This window comes from Lissotriton helveticus, chromosome 10, assembly GCF_964261635.1.
Source record: "Lissotriton helveticus chromosome 10, aLisHel1.1, whole genome shotgun sequence".
Classification (NCBI taxonomy): Eukaryota; Metazoa; Chordata; class Amphibia; order Caudata; family Salamandridae; genus Lissotriton; species Lissotriton helveticus.
The window spans coordinates 773,938,841-773,957,972 of NC_136071.1; positions in this window are offsets into that span (position 1 = coordinate 773,938,841).

Here is a 19,132-nt window from a genome sequence, read left to right on the forward strand (position 1 = left end):
TTCCCAATAGGCTCTGTGCATTGGAATAACATAAACAATAGTTTAGACGTAGGACTGAGGTCGACTAGGTCTCTATTGAATATGTTAGACTTAATTGTGAATGTCAGCTAGCTCAGAGGTCACTAGAAATTTTCTCGAGTAAACAAGAAGGTGTTAACTTTCCTGAACAGACAAGAAGGGATTAGTTTCTGACAAGCGCATAAACATGACAACTTTGCTCCCTTCAGAATAAGGAGTATATCTCCAGAGTCGCGGAAACAATAGATAACTATTTTACTCAGTCAATCGTGCATGCTTAGTTTCACCAGAAGCGCAGAGAAATAGAGAGACGGGCATTTTCAATAAAAGTGGTTATTTATTGAACAGTCTTCTTTCTCATGCAAGAAAAGTGAGTTGCCACAATTGCAATACTTTTCATAAAGTAAAGTGCGTACAGTAAAAGGAGTATTATGAAATAATACAGTAAAAGCATGTACAGTACTAAGCCATTCCGTGATTAAAATAGATAAAATATATACATAGATAAAAACATGACTAAACGTACTCAACTGGTGCTTCTAAGATACGCCTACCCCGGTGTACCTAATCTAAGCCTAGTACGTGGGAAGGAGTTAGTGAGCTGCAGTTTAAGTTGAGATAGTTTTTGCCAAGAATCTGAATCAAGAATTCTCTAAGGATCTAATCAGCTCCATACCTTGTTTATAGAATGAAGGAGGGCTTGTATCTCTTTCTCAGGACTCGATCTCCCAGCAACCCGCAAGGGTGACTGGAAACACTGGAGCTGGATTTCTCGGCAGGAGAAAAGACAGAGTCTCTCTCAGTGCGTCAAGGGGAGGGTCGGCTTCCTTCATCACTTGCCACAGCAGGGCGTTGGGCAAGTAGATAGCTGATCTGCTCCAAACCACCGTGTGTTTTGCTAGGGCAGCTGTTGGTATATTTATACCTGGAAGGTGCTGAGTTTGACGTAAGGTTGGACATAAGACGTCACTAAGAACTCGCAGTTCTTTTTAGGACTCCAGGAATTCTAGGACAAATCAATACAGAAGCAGGGGGAATTCCCGGGCTGCTGGAGTCCTGGTTTGTTTAAGAACGTGTTGTACTTTCTAGGAGTTTATGGGAGTAGCCTTGCCGTATTTGGACTGCATTGGCTATGACTAAATATGGATATGATTCTTATGCCTTTATAAGGATATGATTTGTTATAACCACATAAGGGCATAAATCGGGAATATTTAAATAGGGTCCTAGATAAGTTCACAACAGATTGGGTTATCGAACCTTCTCCCACAGAACCCCGATTGGGTTATCGAACTCCTTCCCAGAACCCCGATTGGGTTATCAAATCTTCTGACAGAGTGCTTCCGCCAGCACTTCTGCTCTCGATCGCCTATTGAATGTGTTGGGTCAGTGGCAGGCCAGGTACTCAGACAAGTCGGACAATCTAACTATCTAAGCCTACTTTAGTTATACCATTTTCCAGGGCAGTGTACCACCCCCCAATGTTGCAACTGTGTGTATTCCCTCAATTTAATTGGTCAAAAGACGAGGAGAGGTCATCACACCACACTAGTTATGAAGTCATGCTCTTCAATATTCAGATCAATGTTCCCGCCCAATATTTTATTTTCTCATGCACTTTTATTCCACCCGGCAATGAATGTTCCAATAGTAAATACAATGTATAATTTAACATCTGCTTGGAAGTTCAGGAGGTCGGGTTCCCATGAACATCTTCTAGCAAGTCAGGAGTTGGCCCGTGTTCAATGCCATGGCTTGTGGACTCTTGAGAAAGTAGAGGATGGGCAGTCGCAGGACCCAAGATGGAGCAACATTGTACTTGATTGGTCCAAACACGAGCTAATAGCAAAGTCAAAGAAGAACAGTTTTAGAACAAAGAATAAATGAATACACTGTATACCACTTATCTCTACTCTATTCCCATTACTTTATCTTAACTACAGCATTAGGGATTAGGCAGAACAAACAATTTAGTAAAAGCAGCAATGCAAGCATTAGCGCATGAGAACATAGAGCAGCCATCTTTAGTTCTGGTGCGCAGAAGCAGAGAGTACATCATGTCACATGAGTGTGACAGACACATGCGCAGAAAAGTTCCCGCGTTGCAGCGGTCATTTTGGATTAATCGAGTTAGGATTAGTAAGAAGCCCATTGTAAAGCTTCCCCAGCTTACTAGAAATGTTGTGTTTTGCGTTGTTAATAAGGTGGAACATGCTTATTAGTGTATTACAGTTTATTTCGAGAGGGTTGAGTAGAAGCAAGTCTCTTTACGAGTAAAACCTTGCTCCATCAGTGACACTGCAAGCCCTTTAGCTGCACTGCACTGTGGCACTTCTGAAGCACAGGGATGTGACATATTTACATGAATATCTTGCAATTCTGTGCTCCCTCTGCACTAGCACACAAACTGCAGCCATGCAGTGATGCAGGCACCCTTGAACCATGGTGCAAGGATATCTGTGTCGTGGGGAGACTGTTTTTTTGCAGGAAGGGACTACTTCCTGCACAAAACAAAAACAATCACTAAAGGCATATTCCTCCTTCAATGTGTGCTGTGGAATGCAGCAGGCATTGAAAGAGGAAAAAACAAGGAGAAATGAAAACATTTCACCTTGTTGTGCCTCGCTACACCACCTCTAGGGTGGCACACCATTCACACGTATCTACAGATTCACACTTTCTCGTAAGTCTTAAGATGTGTTATTCCATGGGTGTTGTGTGGGAACAGACACAGCAACACCCATGGAACGCCCCTTCAACGCAAAGTGCTGCGTTTGAATGGGTCGTATTTTCAAGGAGAGGAAAAGCAGAGCTTATTTAGAGCCAGAGAACCAGTCAGCAGAGCTGCTGTTGTAGAGCCAGAGAACCAGGCCAGCAGAGCTGCTCTAGAGCCTAAGAACTAGGTCAGCAGAGCTGCTCTAGAGCCAGACAACCAGGTCAGCAGAGCTGCTGTAGAGCCAGAGAAACCAGGTCAGCAGAGCTGCTTTAGAGGGAGAGAACGAGGGCAGCAGAGCTACTTTAGAGCCAGAGAACCAGGCCAGCAGAGCTGATTTAGAGCCAGAGAACCAGTCAGCAGAGCTGTTGTAGAGCCAGAAAACCAGGCCAGCAGAGCTGCTGTAGAGCCAGAGAAACCAGATCAGCAGAGCTGCTGAAGAGGGAGAGAACGAAGGCAGCAGAGCTGCTTTAGAGCCAGAGAACCAGGCCAGCAGATCAGCTTTAGAGCGAGAGAACCAGGTCAGCAGAGTGCTGTAGAGGGAGAGAACCAGGTCAGCAGAGCTGCTTTAGAGCCAGAGAACCAGGCCAGCAGAGCTGCTCTAGAGCCAGAGAACCAGGTCAGCAGAACTGCTTTAGAGCCATAGAACCGGGTCAGCAGAGCTGATTTAGAGCCAGGGAACCAGTCAGCAGAGCTGTTGTAGAGCCAGAGAACCAGGCCAGCAGAGCTGCTATAGAGCCTAAGAACTAGGTCAGCAGAGCTGCTCTAGAGCCAGACAACAGGTCAGCAGAGCTGCTGTAGAGCCAGAGAAACTAGGTCAGCAGAGCTGCTTTAGAGGGAGAGGACGAGGGCAGCAGAGCTGCTTTAGAGACAGAGAACCAGGCCAGCAGAGCAGCTTTAGAGCCAGATAACCAGGTCAGCAGAGCTACTTTAGAGCCAGAGAACCAGATCAGCAGAGCTGCTCTAGAGCCAGAGACCCAGGTCAGCAGAGCCTCTTTAGAGGGAGCGAACCAGGTCAGCAGAACTGCTTTAGAGCCAGAGAACCAGGTCAGCAGAGCTCTTAAGAGTGAGAGAACAAATTCAGAAGAGCTGCTCTAGAGCCAGTGAACCATGTCAGCAGTGCTGCTTTAGAGCCATAGAACCAGATCAGCAGAGCTGCTCTAGAGGCATAGAACCAGTTCAGCAGAGCTGCTCTAGAACCAGAGACCCAGGTCAGCAGAGCTTCTCTAGAACCAGAGACCCAGGTAAGCAGAGCTGCTCTAGAGCCAGACAACCAGGTCAGCAGAGCTGCTGTAGAGCCAGAGAAACTAGGTCAGCAGACCTGCTTTAGAGGGAGAGAACGAGGGCAGCAGTGCTGCTTTAGAGCCAGAGAACCAAGCCAGCAGAGCAGCTTTAGAGCCAGATAACCAGGTCTGCAGAGCTCCTTTAGAGCCAGAGAACAGGGTCAGCAGAGCTTATTTAGAGCCAGAGAACCAGTCAGCAGAGCTGTTGTAGAGCCAGAGAACCAGGCCAGCAGAGCTGCTCTAGAGCCTAAGAACTAGGTCAGCAGAGCTGCTCTAGAGCCAGACAACCAGGTCAGCAGAGCTGCTGTAGAGCCAGAGAAACCAGGTCAGCAGAGCTGCTTTAGAGGGAGAGAACGAGGGCAGCAGAGCTACTTTAGAGCCAGAGAACCAGGCCAGCAGAGCTGATTTAGAGCCAGAGAACCAGTCAGCAGAGCTGTTGTAGAGCCAGAAAACCAGGCCAGCAGAGCTGCTGTAGAGCCAGAGAAACCAGGTCAGCAGAGCTGCTGAAGAGGGAGAGAACGAAGGCAGCAGAGCTGCTTTAGAGCCAGAGAACGAGGCCAGCAGAGCAGCTTTAGAGCGAGAGAACCAGGTCAGCAGAGTGCTTTAGAGGGAGAGAACCAGGTCAGCAGAGCTGCTTTAGAGCCAAGGGACCAGGTCAGCAGAGCTGCTCTAGAGCCAGAGAACCAGGTCAGCAGAACTGCTTTAGAGCCATAGAACCGGGTCAGCAGAGCTGATTTAGAGCCAGGGAACCAGTCAGCAGAGCTGTTGTAGTGCCAGAGAACCAGGCCAGCAGAGCTGCTCTAGAGCCTATGAACTAGGTCAGCAGAGCTGCTCTAGAGCCAGACAACAGGTCAGCAGAGCTGCTGTAGAGCCAGAGAAACTAGGTCAGCAGAGCTGTTTTAGAGGGAGAGGACGAGGGCAGCAGAGCTGCTTTAGAGACAGAGAACCAGGCCAGCAGAGCAGCTTTAGAGCCAGATAACCAGGTCAGCAGAGCTGCTTTAGAGCCAGAGAACCAGGTCAGCAGAGCTGCTCTAGAGCCAGAGAACCAAGTCAGCAGAGCTGCTTTAGAGCCATAGAACCAGGTCAGCAGAACTGCTTTAGAGCCAGCGAACCAGGTCAGCAAAACTGCTCTAGAGCCTACAAACCAGGTCAGCCGAGCTGCTCTAGAGCCAGAGTACCGGTCAGCAGAGCTACTGTAGAGCCAGAGAACCCAGGTCAGTAGAGCTGCTTTAGAGGGAGAGAACCAGGACAGCAGACCTGCTCTAGAGGGAGAGAACCAGGTCAGCAGAGCTGCTTTAGAGCCAGAGAACCATGTCAGCAGAACTGCTTTGGAGCCATAGAACCGGGTCAACAGAGCTGCTTTAGAGCCAGAGAACCAGGTCAGCAGAGCTGTTGTAGAGCCAGAGAACCAGATCAGCAGAGCTGCTCTATAGCCTAAGTACTAGGTCAGGAGAGCTGCTCTAGAGCCAGAGAACCAGGTCAGAAGACCTGCTGTAGAGCCAGAGAAACCAGGTCAGTAGAGCTAATTGATAGGGAGATAATCAGGTAAACAGAGCTGCTTTAGAGCCAGAGAACCAGGTCAGCAGAGCTGGTTTAGAGCCAGAGAACCAGGTCAGCAGAGCTGCTCTAGCTGACACTGACTGACTGACACTGACTGACACTGATTGACTGACACTGACTGACTGACACTGACTGACACTGATTGACTGACACTGATTGACTGGTACTGACTGACTGACACTGACTGACTGACTAACACTGACTGACACTGATTGACTTACACTGACTGACTGACACTGACTGACACTGATTGACTGACAATGACTGACACTGATTGACTGACACTGACATTGACAGACTGACACTGACTGACACTGAATAACACTGACTGACCACTCTCTACTACTCACTCTCTACTACTCTCTCTCTACTACTCACTCTCTACTACTCACTCTCTACTACTCACTCTCTACTATTCATTCTCCACTACACACTCTCTACTACTACTGTCTACTACTATCTCTCTACCACTCACTCTCTACTACTCTACTATTCACTCTCTACTACTCACTCTCTACTACTCTCCACTACTCGCTCTCTACTACTCACTCGCTACTACTCTCTACTACTCACTCTCTACTACTCTCTACTACTACTCTCTAATACTCACTCTCTACTACTCACTCTCTACTACTCTCTACCACTCCATCTCTACTACTCTACTACTCACTCTCTACTACTCTATACTACTCTCTCTACTACTCACGCTCTACTACTCACTCTATTACTCTCTACTACTCACCCTCTACTACTCTCTCTCTACTACTCACTCCCTACTATTCACTCTCTACTACTCACTCTTTACTACTCACTCTCTACTAGTCGCTCTCTACTACTCTCTACTACTCACTCTCCACTAATCACTCTCTACCACCTGCTTTCTATTACTCTCTACTACTCACTCTCTAATACTCTAATACTCTCTACTACTCTCTCTACCACTCACTCTGTACTACTCACTCTGTAATACTCACTCTCTACTTCTCTACTACTTTTTCTACTACTCACTCTCTACTACTCTCTACCACTCACTCTCTACTACTCTACTACACACTCTCTACTACTCTCTACTACTCTGTCTCTACTACTCACTCTCTACGACTCACTTTCTACTACTCGCTCTCTACTACTCTCTACTACTCACTCCCCACTACTCACTCTCTACTACTCGCTCTCTACTACTCTCTACTACTCACTCTACTACTTTCTACCACTCACTCTCTACTACTCTACTACTCACTCTCTACTACTCTCTACTACTCGCTCTCTACTACTCTCTCTACTACTCAATCTCGACTACTCTCTACTACCCACTCTCTAATACTTGCTCTCTACTACTTGCTCTCCACTACTCACTCTACTACTCACTCTATACTACTCTCTACTACTCACTCTACTATTCACTCTCTACTACTCAGTCTCTACTACTCTCACTACTCACTCTCTACTACTCACTCTCTACTACTCTCTACTACTCACTCTCTACTACTACTCTCTACTACTCACTCTCTACTACTATCTACTACTCACTCCCTTCTATTCACTCTCTACTACTCACTCTACTACTCTCCACTACTCATTCTCTGCTACTCTCTCTACTACTTACTCTCTACTCTCTACTCTCTACTCCTCACTCTCTACTCTACACCTCTAGCCTTTCTACCTCTCCCTACCTCTCTCTTCACGCACACATATGCACATATATATATGCATATATAAGCATTTATATATTCACTGAAAAAACCATAGGTTTCACACCAGTTATAGTTAGCTGTACATTTTACTCATACAAAACCATTGAAATTCCCACGTTATAGTTAGTTGGACTCACTATAACTCGCGCGCCCGCAATCCACTGCTGATGATGTCACATATTACATCATTCATGACATGGTCAGTGACATCACTGATGACATCACTGATGACATCTCAAATGACATCACTGATTACATCATCCAGTGACTGTGTGTTTCTGTAAAGTTTAAATATGTTTTACATATTGAAGAATGAGTGGATGTATAAGTGTCTGGATGAAGGATTTAGTTGGTGCGTGACTGACTGTATGAGTGAGTGATTAAATGTTTCTTACTGAATGCATGGGTTAGTGACTAAACTGTCTGAATGTGTGCATCAGTGTGTCTGTTGTTGTGTAAGTTGCTGCATGTGTTGATCAGTAGCTATATGAGTGGCTATATGGGTTATTGATTGGTCTCCCAAGTATTTGTATGTGAGGCTGAGTGTGTGTGTGGGTGGCTGGGAGGTGTGTGTGCATAGATGTGTGAGCAGTTGATTCACCTGGTGTATGGGTTCAAGAGTGCATGTGGAAACAGCTGTATGGGTGGTTGACTGTGTGCATGGGTGTTTTGGTGACTGAATGGATATCTCAGTGCTACATTTCCAAGTAAGTAGACATGTAAAACACAGTGCATGTGAGATTTGGCATATATAAATGACTATACATGAGAGCCAGTGATTGTGTGAGTGGCTTTATGGATCAATGTGTACTTGTATCAGTGATTGTATAAGAGAGTAAGTATGTGTTAGTATATATTTGTATATTTGAGGTGTTGTCTGTATAACTGTATAAATGAGGAAATGGGAGTGTGATTGATTCTTTGCATGACTGATTAGGTGTGTGAGTAACTTCATGGATGAGTGGCAGTGTGTGTGAGTGTCTGTATAGCTGTATGAGTGCATATGATAGTTTTATATTGATGAGTGTCTGTATGTATGAGTGATTGTATGTGTGAATGAGTTGATGTGTGTGTAGACCTAGGAATTAGTGAGTGCGTATGTTGTTACTGGTATTGGTGTGTCAATAATTTCAGGAATGGTAGTTTGTATTTAATACTTGGTGTATCAAAGGTTAGATTAGAGTGTGAGCAGGTGCATCGTATTATCACATGGATGATGTCATCAGTGATGTCATCAGTGATGTCATTTGAGATGTCATCAGTGATGTCACTGACCATGTCATGAATGATGTAATATGTGACATCATCAGCAGTGGATTGCAGGCGCGCGAGTTACAGTGAGTCCAACTAACTATAACGTGGGAATTTCAATGGTTTTGTATGAGTAAAATGTACAGCTAACTATAACTGGTGTGAAACCTATGGTTTTTTCAGTGAATTTCAAAGGTTTTTTAAATGCTAATTCCTAACTATAACGAGTGTGAAACCTATGGTTTTTTCAGTGAATTTCAAAGGTTTTTTAAAAGAGAATTCCTTACTATAACGAGTTTGTAACCTACGATTTTTAAATTGAATTATTAAGTTTTTTTAATAGCTGTTTTGTATAACTATTAATTATTATATTTTTTATTAAACAAAAAGTTTTTTATTTTTATTTTCCTAAAATCAATTTTTCAATGTATTTTTCCTGTGGTTTTTTTTTTTTAATCATTTTACCTCGGAGCGCTCAGGGTACGCGCACCCGTAAACGCACCCATAAATGTAGCGAGAGCGCTATTCCCGCATGCAAAAATAAATCTAAGTATGTATTTAAAGTAAATAATAATGCAAGACATTCAGTGGCATACTTATAAAAGTAGTATTTTTGTTTTTAAATAACCGTATTTTAACTGTAAACGCATTTCCTAAAATCTAACAAAACGTCATTCAGGCGCGCCGCGTAAGCGCCCCCGGAAGCGCCTAGGTACGTGCCGCGTAAGCGCCCCCGGAAGCGCCTAGGTACGTGCCGCGGAAGCGCTCTCGGAAGCGCTCCGGAGCGCGTAGCGTAAGCGCGTCAAGTCATGTGACCTTACAATAACGCTTTTCATTGGTTGTTAACAGTTTTTTTTACAACTAATGAAAACCCCACCCATTTCCTTCACTACCTCTTTCACTTTGGAGAGAGCAAGACCTGTTCCCTTTTTCTCCTGTTCAGTTCTTTGGAAAGAATGGCTGCAAGAGCACCAAGCAGCAGTGATTCTGATGAGTTTCTCCAAGAGGACCCTCCTCAGCCAAAAATTAAGGAGCACTTCATCTGGAAATTTTTCAGCATTCCAGAAGGTGAGATGAAAGTAAATGCTCCAAAGGTGGAATGCAAGATATGCCACACAATTCTTTCGCGTGGTGACCCCAGAAAAAAATACAGTTTTGGGAACTCCACCATGATTAGACACGTGCAAAGAAGGCACCCCCAGAACTATGCCCGGGAGAGTGTCAGGGACCTGGCACGGAATGCACCGAGAGATGGCCTCCCGACTTCCACCGGAGGACCAACAACATCAGTGACAGGAAGATCAGTCGAGTTGATACCAAATATTTAGCCTGTTTTTTCTGACATTACAATTAGGTGTAAGCAGTGTGACAAACTGATTTGTTATGGGGAGCAGAGCATCCTACTAATTGTTCGAAAAAGGGAAGAACACCGCTGCGCTCCTCAGCCCTAATTGTTCCTCTTTTTTTGCTCCTGTTGAGCAGTTTTACATTCCCTATTTTTGTTTTTGTTCTGAAAAAAATACCAAACAAAATTAAAAACATTCGGAAAAAGCAAAACAAAAACTAAAAACTAAAAAAGAAGAAAAAAAACTGTTCTTTTAGAACTACATCCAATTCTCCAAAAAGAGCTATATTCTTTATATATTCTAAAGGAGTGAGTGAAGTGGAGTACAGTGAGAGAGCAAAGGAAAATGAGTGAGGGAGCAAAGGAAGGGACGAGAGGGGAAGGGAAGTGAAGTAGCGGGACTGAAAGAAGGTGAGTGTGGGAGGTGAGTGAGGGGAAGGGGAGTGAACATGGGGAATGAGGATAAGTGAGGAAAGAGGAGTAAGGGAACGGGGGTTAGGAAGGGTAGGAGAAGAGCAGTGAGGTTGAGGAAAGAGTGGTGATAGAGGGTGGATAAAGGCAAGTGAGCGTGAGACAAGGGGAGTGAGAGACTGAGAGGACAGAGAGAATGGGGGTAAGAGAGAGAGTGAGGGAAGGGGAGTGAGGAAGTAAGAGGACAGAGGGAGTAAGAGAAGGAGTTAGTGAAGTGGAGTAAGGAGAGTAAGGGACGGGAAAAGAGTGAAGGAGCGAAGGAAGGGAAGAGAGAGGAAGGAAAGTAAAGGAGAAGGTCTGAAAGAAAGTGAGTGTGGGAGTGTGGCTGAGTTATAGGGAGTGAGCATGACAGAAGAGGAGTGAGAGACTAAGAGGACGGAGAGAATGAGGATAACAGAGAGAGAATGAGGGAAGGGGAGTGTAGAAGTAAGAGGACAGAGGGAGTAAGAGAAGGAGTTAGTGAAGTGGAGTAAGGAGAGTAAGAGAAGGGAAAAGAGTGAAGGAGCGAATGAAGGGAAGAGAGAGGAAGGAAAGTAAAGGAGAAGGTCTGAAAGAAGGTGAGTGTGGGAGAGGAGCGAGGAAAAGGGGAGTAAACATGGGGATTGAGAATAAGTGAGGGAAGTGCAGTAAGGGAACGGGGATGTGGGTGGGTGAGAGAAGAGTAGTGAGGTTAAGGAAAAGAGTGTTGCGAAAGTAAATTGTGTATGTCAAACTTACCTTATAAGTAATGTTATGTTATGTTATGTTAATTTGGCTCTTTTATAGCGCATGGCTACTCCGTGGAGTGTCCCGGCGCTTTGACAAAGACCCGAAGGAGAGAAAAACCAGGGCAGATGCAGAGCAACAGAAAAAAAATTACTGGGTAAAAAGCCATGTCTTCAGTTACTTCCTGAAAACCAGTAAATTGCTGATTTTCCTAAGGGAGACGGGCAGGGAGTTCCAACACCGTGGTGCCAAGTATCGGAAAGAGCGACATTCAATTCTAGCCCGTCTAATGGGAGGAACAGAAGCCATGGCCAAAGAAGCTGATCTCAAAGTTCTAGAGGGCAGATAAAAGGCAAGACGCCTTCTGATGTATCTGGCCCCTGCAAGATGAAGCGCCTTAAAGGCGAGAGTTAGCGCCTTAACGGTAATCCGTCTCGCAACAGGGAGCCAGTGAAGCCTTTTAAGCAGCTCCGGTGCACTCGCTCTTCCATGAAGGCCAAAAATGGCCCTTGCAGCGGAGTTCTGCACTAGCTGAAGGCGCGCAAGAAGAAATTTTGGCAATCCCAGATAGAGCACATTAGCATAATCTAGGCGGGATCCTATCAAAGCCTGTACTGTGGTCTTTCTGTGCTCCAGGGACAAAATCGGAAGGAATTTCCTTAGCATTTTTAAAATGCCAAAGCATTTCCCCGTGAGCTCGCGAATCTGAGGCCCAAAGGAAAGGCCATCATCAATCTGGAAGCCAAGATTCTTCGCCTTGGAAGAGGCATCTGCCGGAGGGTGCATGTCAGGAGGCCACCAGGCCTTCCATCTCGGATCAGGCGGGCAGCCTAAGAAAAGCAATTCCGATTTATCGGAATTGCATTTCAGACTGTGCTGTTTAAACCAGTCAAAGACCGCTCTCAAACAGTCCCTGATCCGCATACCATCAAAGTCGGAGCCCTTAGTGCAGGTGAAAAGGAGCTGGGTGTCATCAGCGTAGGATACGATCTGGGCACCAAACGACTCCGCCACTGCCGCCAGGGGGGCCATATAGATATTAAAAAGGGTGGGGCTCAAGATAGAACCCTGAGGCACCCCCACCTCCAATGGCGGCATGTCGACAGAGAAAGGTGGCGCCCAGATCGTTTGCCGGCAACCGGCCAAGAATGACTCAAACCACTTCAACACCACTCCACGCAATCCGATCTCCCAGAGTCTTAAAAGGAGACTGTCATGGGGAACGGTGTCGAAGGCCGCCGACAAATCCAGCATAACTAATATGGCCTTTCCACCTAAATCCAGAACTTCCCGGATGGCATCAGTAACTTCAAGGAGAGCGGTCTCCGTACTCATGTTGGTGCGAAAACCCGACTACGTGTCGTGAAGGATGTCATTACTCTCAATGTAGTCAGAGAGGGAGATATGAACATGCTTCTCAACCACTTTTGCCAGAGCCGGGAGAAGGGAGATTGGCCTATAGTTAGCATGGATTAGATGGTCCAAATTGGGCTTCTTGACAAGCGGCAGGATCAAGGCATGTTTCCAGGCCTGGGGAACCACCCCTGTGCTTAAAGACATGTTGAGCACCGGGTTAAGCAAAGGGTAAACTTAATTACATATTTTCAGTAAATTTAATATCTGTGAAAGAGAAAAAAAAGTAAGTTATAATATTTATAATATATATTTCACAATACAAGAGACAAAGCAGGAGATTAAAAGTCATAAAAGGGTAGTAAGAGATAAAGTAGGAGTGAAGGACTCAGAAAGGAAAACAAAGGAATGGTGAAGGTCAGAGAGAGTGAAAAAGAAATAGAGGGAGAGTAAATTACTAAGAGGATAATGAGATGGATACATTCTGTGACCGAGAAGAAGAGAAGGAGAGAGAAATGAAGTGAAGGTGAGTAAGATACTAAAGTAATGTGCATTAGGAAAACTAAAGGAAGAAAGGGGAGTAAAGAAAGGAGAGTGAGTGACAGGGAAGCAGGAGTGAGTGACGGTGGATTCATGACAATGAGGGATGGAAGGTGAGTGAGGGTGAATGTAGGGACGTAAGACAGTGAAGGGACAATGGGAGTGAGGGTAACAGAGAGGGAGTGAGGGAAGACAAGTGAGAATATGAGAGAACAGAGGGAGTGAGAGAAAGAGTGAGTAAAGGGGAGTAAGGTGAGTGAGGAAAGGGGAATGACTGAGGGAGCAAAGGAAGGAAAGAAGGGGAAGAGAAGTGAAGCAAAGGGACTAGGAAAAGGTGAGTGCGTGAGGAGAGAAAGAGGAAGGGGATTTAAGGATGATGAATGAGGATAACTGAGGGAACCGGAGTAAGGGAACAAGGGTGAGGGAGGGTGAGTGAAGGGCAGTGAGGTTGAGGAAAGAGGGAAGATAGAGGGAGGATAAAGGCAAGTGAGCATGAGACAAGGGGAGTGAAGGAGTGAGGACATAGAGGTAGTGAAGGAAAGAGTGACAGAAAGGGACTGAGTGAGAGAGCAAAGAAAGGTAAGTGAGGGAGTGTGGGTGAGTTATAGGGAGTGAGCGAGACAGAAGAGAAGTGAGAGACTGAAGGGACGGAGAAAGTAAGGCTAAGAGAGAGGAACTGATGGAAGGGGACTGAGGAAGTGAGAGGACAGAGGGGGTGACTTAAGGAGTGAGAGAATTTGAGTAAGGTGAGTAAAGGAAGAAGAATGAGTGAGGGAGCAAAGGAAAGAAAGAGATGGGAAGGGAAGTGATGAAGGGAGACTGAAAGAAGTTTAGTGTGGAAGGGGAGTTAGGGAAAGGGCAGTAAACATGGGGAATGAAAATAACTGAGGGAAGTGGAGTAAGGGGACGGGGTGAAGTAGACTGGGAGAAGGTCAGTGAGGTTGAGGAAAGAGGAGTGATAGAGGGTGTATAAAGGCGAGTGATTGTAAGACAAGGGGATTGAAGGAGTGAGGACATAGAGATAGTGAAGGAAAGAGTGAGAGAAACGGACTGAGTAAGGGAGCAAAGAAAGGTAAGTGAGGGAGTGTGGGTGAGTTATAGGGAGTGAGCGTGATGGAAGAGGAGTGAGAGAGTGAGAGGACCGAGAGAGTGAGGTTAAGAGAGAGGGAGTGAGGATATGAGAGGACAGAGGGAGTGAGAGAAGGAGTGAGTGAAGTGGAGTAAGGTGAGTGCGAGAAGGGGAATTATTGAGGGAGCAAAGAAAGGAAAGAAGGGGAAGGGGAGTGAAGTAGAGTGACTGACAGCTGGAAAGTGGTAGATGGGAGAGAGGGAAAGGGCAGTAAAGGAATGGGGAATGAGGATAAGTGAGGGAAGTGGAATAAGAAAAGGGAGGTGAGGGAGAATGAGAGAAGGGCAGTGAGGGTGACTTAAGAGGAGTGATAGAGGGTAGTAAAAGGTGAGTGAGTGTGAGACAAGGGGAGAATAAGATATATTTAATAAAACAAAATATAATTGAACTTGTACAACATGTTATATGGTTTATTTTTGCTGTTCTCAGAATATATTGAATTTCACTTAAAACAGTGACTTCAATACTACTCATCATATGACAGCGGGCAAAAAAAACACAATCAAAATGATTGTGTTTAAAAAACCCATACAACGATTAAATAAATAATGTAAAATTTAGAAAAAACATATCTTAACTCACTTTTGATCCACGTACTTTTCCACGAGGCCAAATAGTATATGGAAAGTCCTTTTCTTTGGAAATTACTCAATAGTATTCTTATTCTTCCATTTACCCGAGTTTCTGAAAAAAAAGCTCCAACATCTTTTACATTATAAAACAATAGTTATATTTCCACCTCTGGCTTACTTATGATTAATATTTCCTATAATACTCACATCACACACTACGTGATACACTTACACTACCTCTATGACAACTACAAGTTTTTTAATATCTTAATCAATCTCACTCACAAAGTAATTTTGAACAGCAGACTACGTTTTAATAACTGCTCCAATCTTCATAGGCCAATTACCTTTCCTGAAATTTCGGTTGTAAGAATACTAGGTACGAATTTGGTAACTGATAAGGCAAATGTTGTGTGAAAGCCAATTGAGTATCATTGCAATTAGTCCAGCCTTTTTGACATTTTAAATAAGCTGTGTAATGTCCTGATGTTGTCGAAGGACCATCATGGAAAATAATTGCTACAGTTGCAAAGGTTCTTCCCGAAATTGATAATTGAGAAGCCACAACATTTTTTAATTAAAGTTGTCAATTTAGTTCCATCAGGTCTACATCGTTGGAACATTAAAATTACATACTGTCCATATCTTTGTATAAATAATGTTGATGGTATTGCAGATTTACATTGAGTACAGACCATGTTTTGATTTGCTTCTCTAACTAGATTATTAAAAGAGACTTATTTGCAGTCTGGTAAAGTCAAATATATAAATCTTTCAGTGTCTATTGTAGTACTACTTGAAAAGGAGCAATTGTCGCAGTTATGCTGGCATTTATAAGAAAGGCCAAAAAGATTTTCTACATCTACACCTTCATCTTGCAATACAACAAGCATGTACATTAGAAATTCCTGACGATCTTGCTGAATATTCTGTGTAAATTGATTAAGACCAGAACATATGTCTAAAACATTTCGAATTTCAGAAACAGTTTGTATTTTTGTTCTATCACTGCTACATTTCTCAAACACAGAATTCAACTAAGAACAAAAGTACAGTTTGGAGAAAAAAAACATTAACCACTACATTAGCATAGCAGTTGACACCAGAACTGTTTTCAAACTGAAATCCAACAACATCTTTAACTGAATCCTTTTCCTTTCTGCTTACAATTACTGGTTCATCTACTTTTTTTCTTTTTGCTACAACTACACTACAATTTTCCTCATTTCTTCTTTTTCGGCCTACCACACGCTTTTCAAATAGAGGATATTGAGGTAAATTTGGAGCATACTCTCTTCTTAACCTATTATATTCTTTTACACAATTTAGATCAGCACTAATTTTGGTCTCATCAAAATCAATCAAGTACAATCCAGATAAAGTTCTGACTCGAGATAAAGCAACATATGCCATACCCTCTTTGAACACAGAACTTCCAATATTCACCAAAGCACTATCTAGACTTAAACCTTGAGATTTATGAATAGTCACTGCATATGCCAAAGAAACAGGAAACTGTTTTCGGCGGACATATAAATCTTTCACAAGCAAAAATCGAGCAGAACAACGACTGATTTGTTGTACTTCTTAAATACCAACAAATTTAATTTTTAGAAATTCAATTCCATCTCTATTTCGGTAATTTACAAAATCAACAACAAGACCCATTGCTCCATTTACTAAACCTCTTTCCACATGTAAATTCCGTCGTAAAATTATACGACAATTTAAAGATACATACAGAGTCTTTTCCAAACCAACAGTTTTAGATATTGTCTTCTCTAAAGAATCCAATTTTGATTTCAACTTTTCTGACAAAATAATAGTTGCTCCTTCATGTTCTATTTTATCAATAGCTTCGAGTTTCACAATCTGTTAATTTTCGAACTGTAACATTTTGTTGTTGAAGATTGAACATTCTTGCAGAGTTGGCATCAAGCATATAACAGATTTGTTTTCAGGAATTTTCTTAAAAATTTTCTTTGGGAGAATATTTTCATTTGGAAACAAACTTGAAATTAATCGTCCATGTAAAGCTTCTTTGCCATGCTCAGTTAGTTTTCCAATTCTTACATCTTGTAGAATATTTTATAATCTTCATCCTTTGCCTGTCGCATATTTTGAAACAGTTCTGCATATTTGATATTTAACCATATGTTAACATTTCCAGTGCTTCCTAGGCACTTCCTAGTATCTTCATGTGTAAGCATTTTAAACACTGGTTGTCCTTTCACTGGAGTTAGCTGCAGTAGATCTCCGAAAACAATGATGTGTTTGCCTCCAAATAACACATCATACTCTGTTTTAAGAATTTCTTGCATTCTTAAATGCACAAAAGCAAGCATTACATTTGATACCATTCTTACCTCATCAATGATAAAAAGTTTCATTTTCTTTAGGACTCTTGAAACTTCACAACAAGCTTCTCCAGATAGCTTGTGGTATTGTAATTTATTATCATGCTCTACTGGCAGCATCAATAGGCGATGTAAAGTAATCCCTTTAATGTTATGTGCTGCCAACCCAGTTGGAGCGGTAACAACACAAGACAGCGATGACTCCGTTCTTTTCTGCAGATACGTTGCAATTGCTTTAATCAGAAAACTTTTTCCAGTTCCTGCTTCTCCACTCACGTACAGTCAGACTGGTATAAATGATGTACATGAGCACTCTTTTTTCTCATGACATAAACCATGCTCAATCTGTTCTGTGACTTCATCATATATTTGTCTCTGCTCAACGTTTAGTTCTTTTTCCAAATCTTCTAAGTTAACTACATCCTCCTGAGCTTGTTCCATGGCTCTTTCCACTTCATCCATGGCAGTGGCAGCTTAATTTTGGATAATTGGTCCTCCTAGTGGATCCTGACTCAATGAAGCAGAACTCTGACTGTCTTGAGAACAGTCTCTAGCAATCTCTGCTGCAATTGTAGCTTCTTGCTGTATTTCCTCGTTCAACATTTGCAGATAATTTGAAAAAACAGGACATTCTATGGTATCCTTGGTTGCATTGAACGAATCTTCATAAGTGAGAAAATCTCCAAGTAGTTCCTCTTCTGTACGCCATGGCTTAAAGAGTTGCGAAAGAGCTAAATAGTAAAATTCCCTTTTGTCTGAAGATTCACAACTCAATTTTCGATGATTAATCAAATGGCCTTTTCTTTGTTTCACCAGACAGCCTTCACATCCAATTACAGCATATACACCTTTATTGATATCTTCTGTGACGTTCCTCTTAAAAGTATAGGTTTTCAGAACTTCATAGAGACAAACGTTCTCAAGATGACTACTACTATTTGGATAGTATGTATCCAACATGTTTGTCTTCAAAATATTTGTACTGTTTGGTTCTTTCTCCGCCAAATACTCTATTTCTTGTACAGATTTCAAAACTCGGTTTCGTGTTGCAGCAAGACCTAGACTCACCCAAATGATGGTTCTAGATTTGGCATATAGACTTGCTGATGATAACCGGTCAGAACATTCATATGCTCCAATTTCTCGATGCAACAACATCTTCAGACTGTAACTGTATAATTTCTTGCTTAGACTCTGATGTGAAATTTCCTCCCACATTTCCTTCAGTTCCGTCTTTTCTGATTTTGTGATGTAAGACGTCACATATCGAGCCACAGCAATAGAGTTGTCAGCAACATATTGAATATCCATGTTAGCATTCCACATGGACAAAATGACTGGGTTGTAGTCATTTATGTATTTGGACTCCTCATTTCTTCTTAGGTTGTATGTATTTTTAGGTGATTTTCTTGTCACAGTATGTCGCAGAGAAGACACAATTGTTCACTCTTCCTTTCGATGTTGCTGGATGTGGAAATGCAAAACGACATTTTGTGTAGAACTTGTCCTTGGATTTGTATTTTCGACGACAGTATTTTCCACAACGATGGGTTTGAAAGCGTAAAACATGATGTCTTAAATTGTTTTCTTCTGTACTTTTCGGAACAGCACATGTAGAATACTGCTCAATGAACCTCATCACTTTCTCATCTGAATCTGTTCCCTAATTTTGGTGCATCTTTAATCCATAGCAGCATATGTATGTGAGGAGCACCTCTTACTTGATACTCCTTTCTCCAAAAGAATTCCAAAACCTCTCCAAGTGGAGGATTTTTTTTGTTTGTAATAAAAGACATCATAGCTTCAAACCTATGATTGAAATATCTGCATACATTAACTGGATCAAAAGAGCAAAGTTCTCCAGGTGTCTTGTATTCAATATTTTCAATATTTTTATTTGCCTCTCGTAGAAATTCAAGTAAGTCTTCCCAAGCATACTACGGTCATCATATCGTCCACCTTGACCTGTTGGAAATAACTGTGGAAAACAATGAGCTTCCAAACTTTCTTCCCATACACTAATGGGATTTCCTTTTGCTTCTTTCATTTGAAACAAGTCAACAGCATTCCCCATTACTTCTTTGGAATGCAATGGATGAACACTATAATGTTCATAAATGTCTTCACTACTAGAGACATCA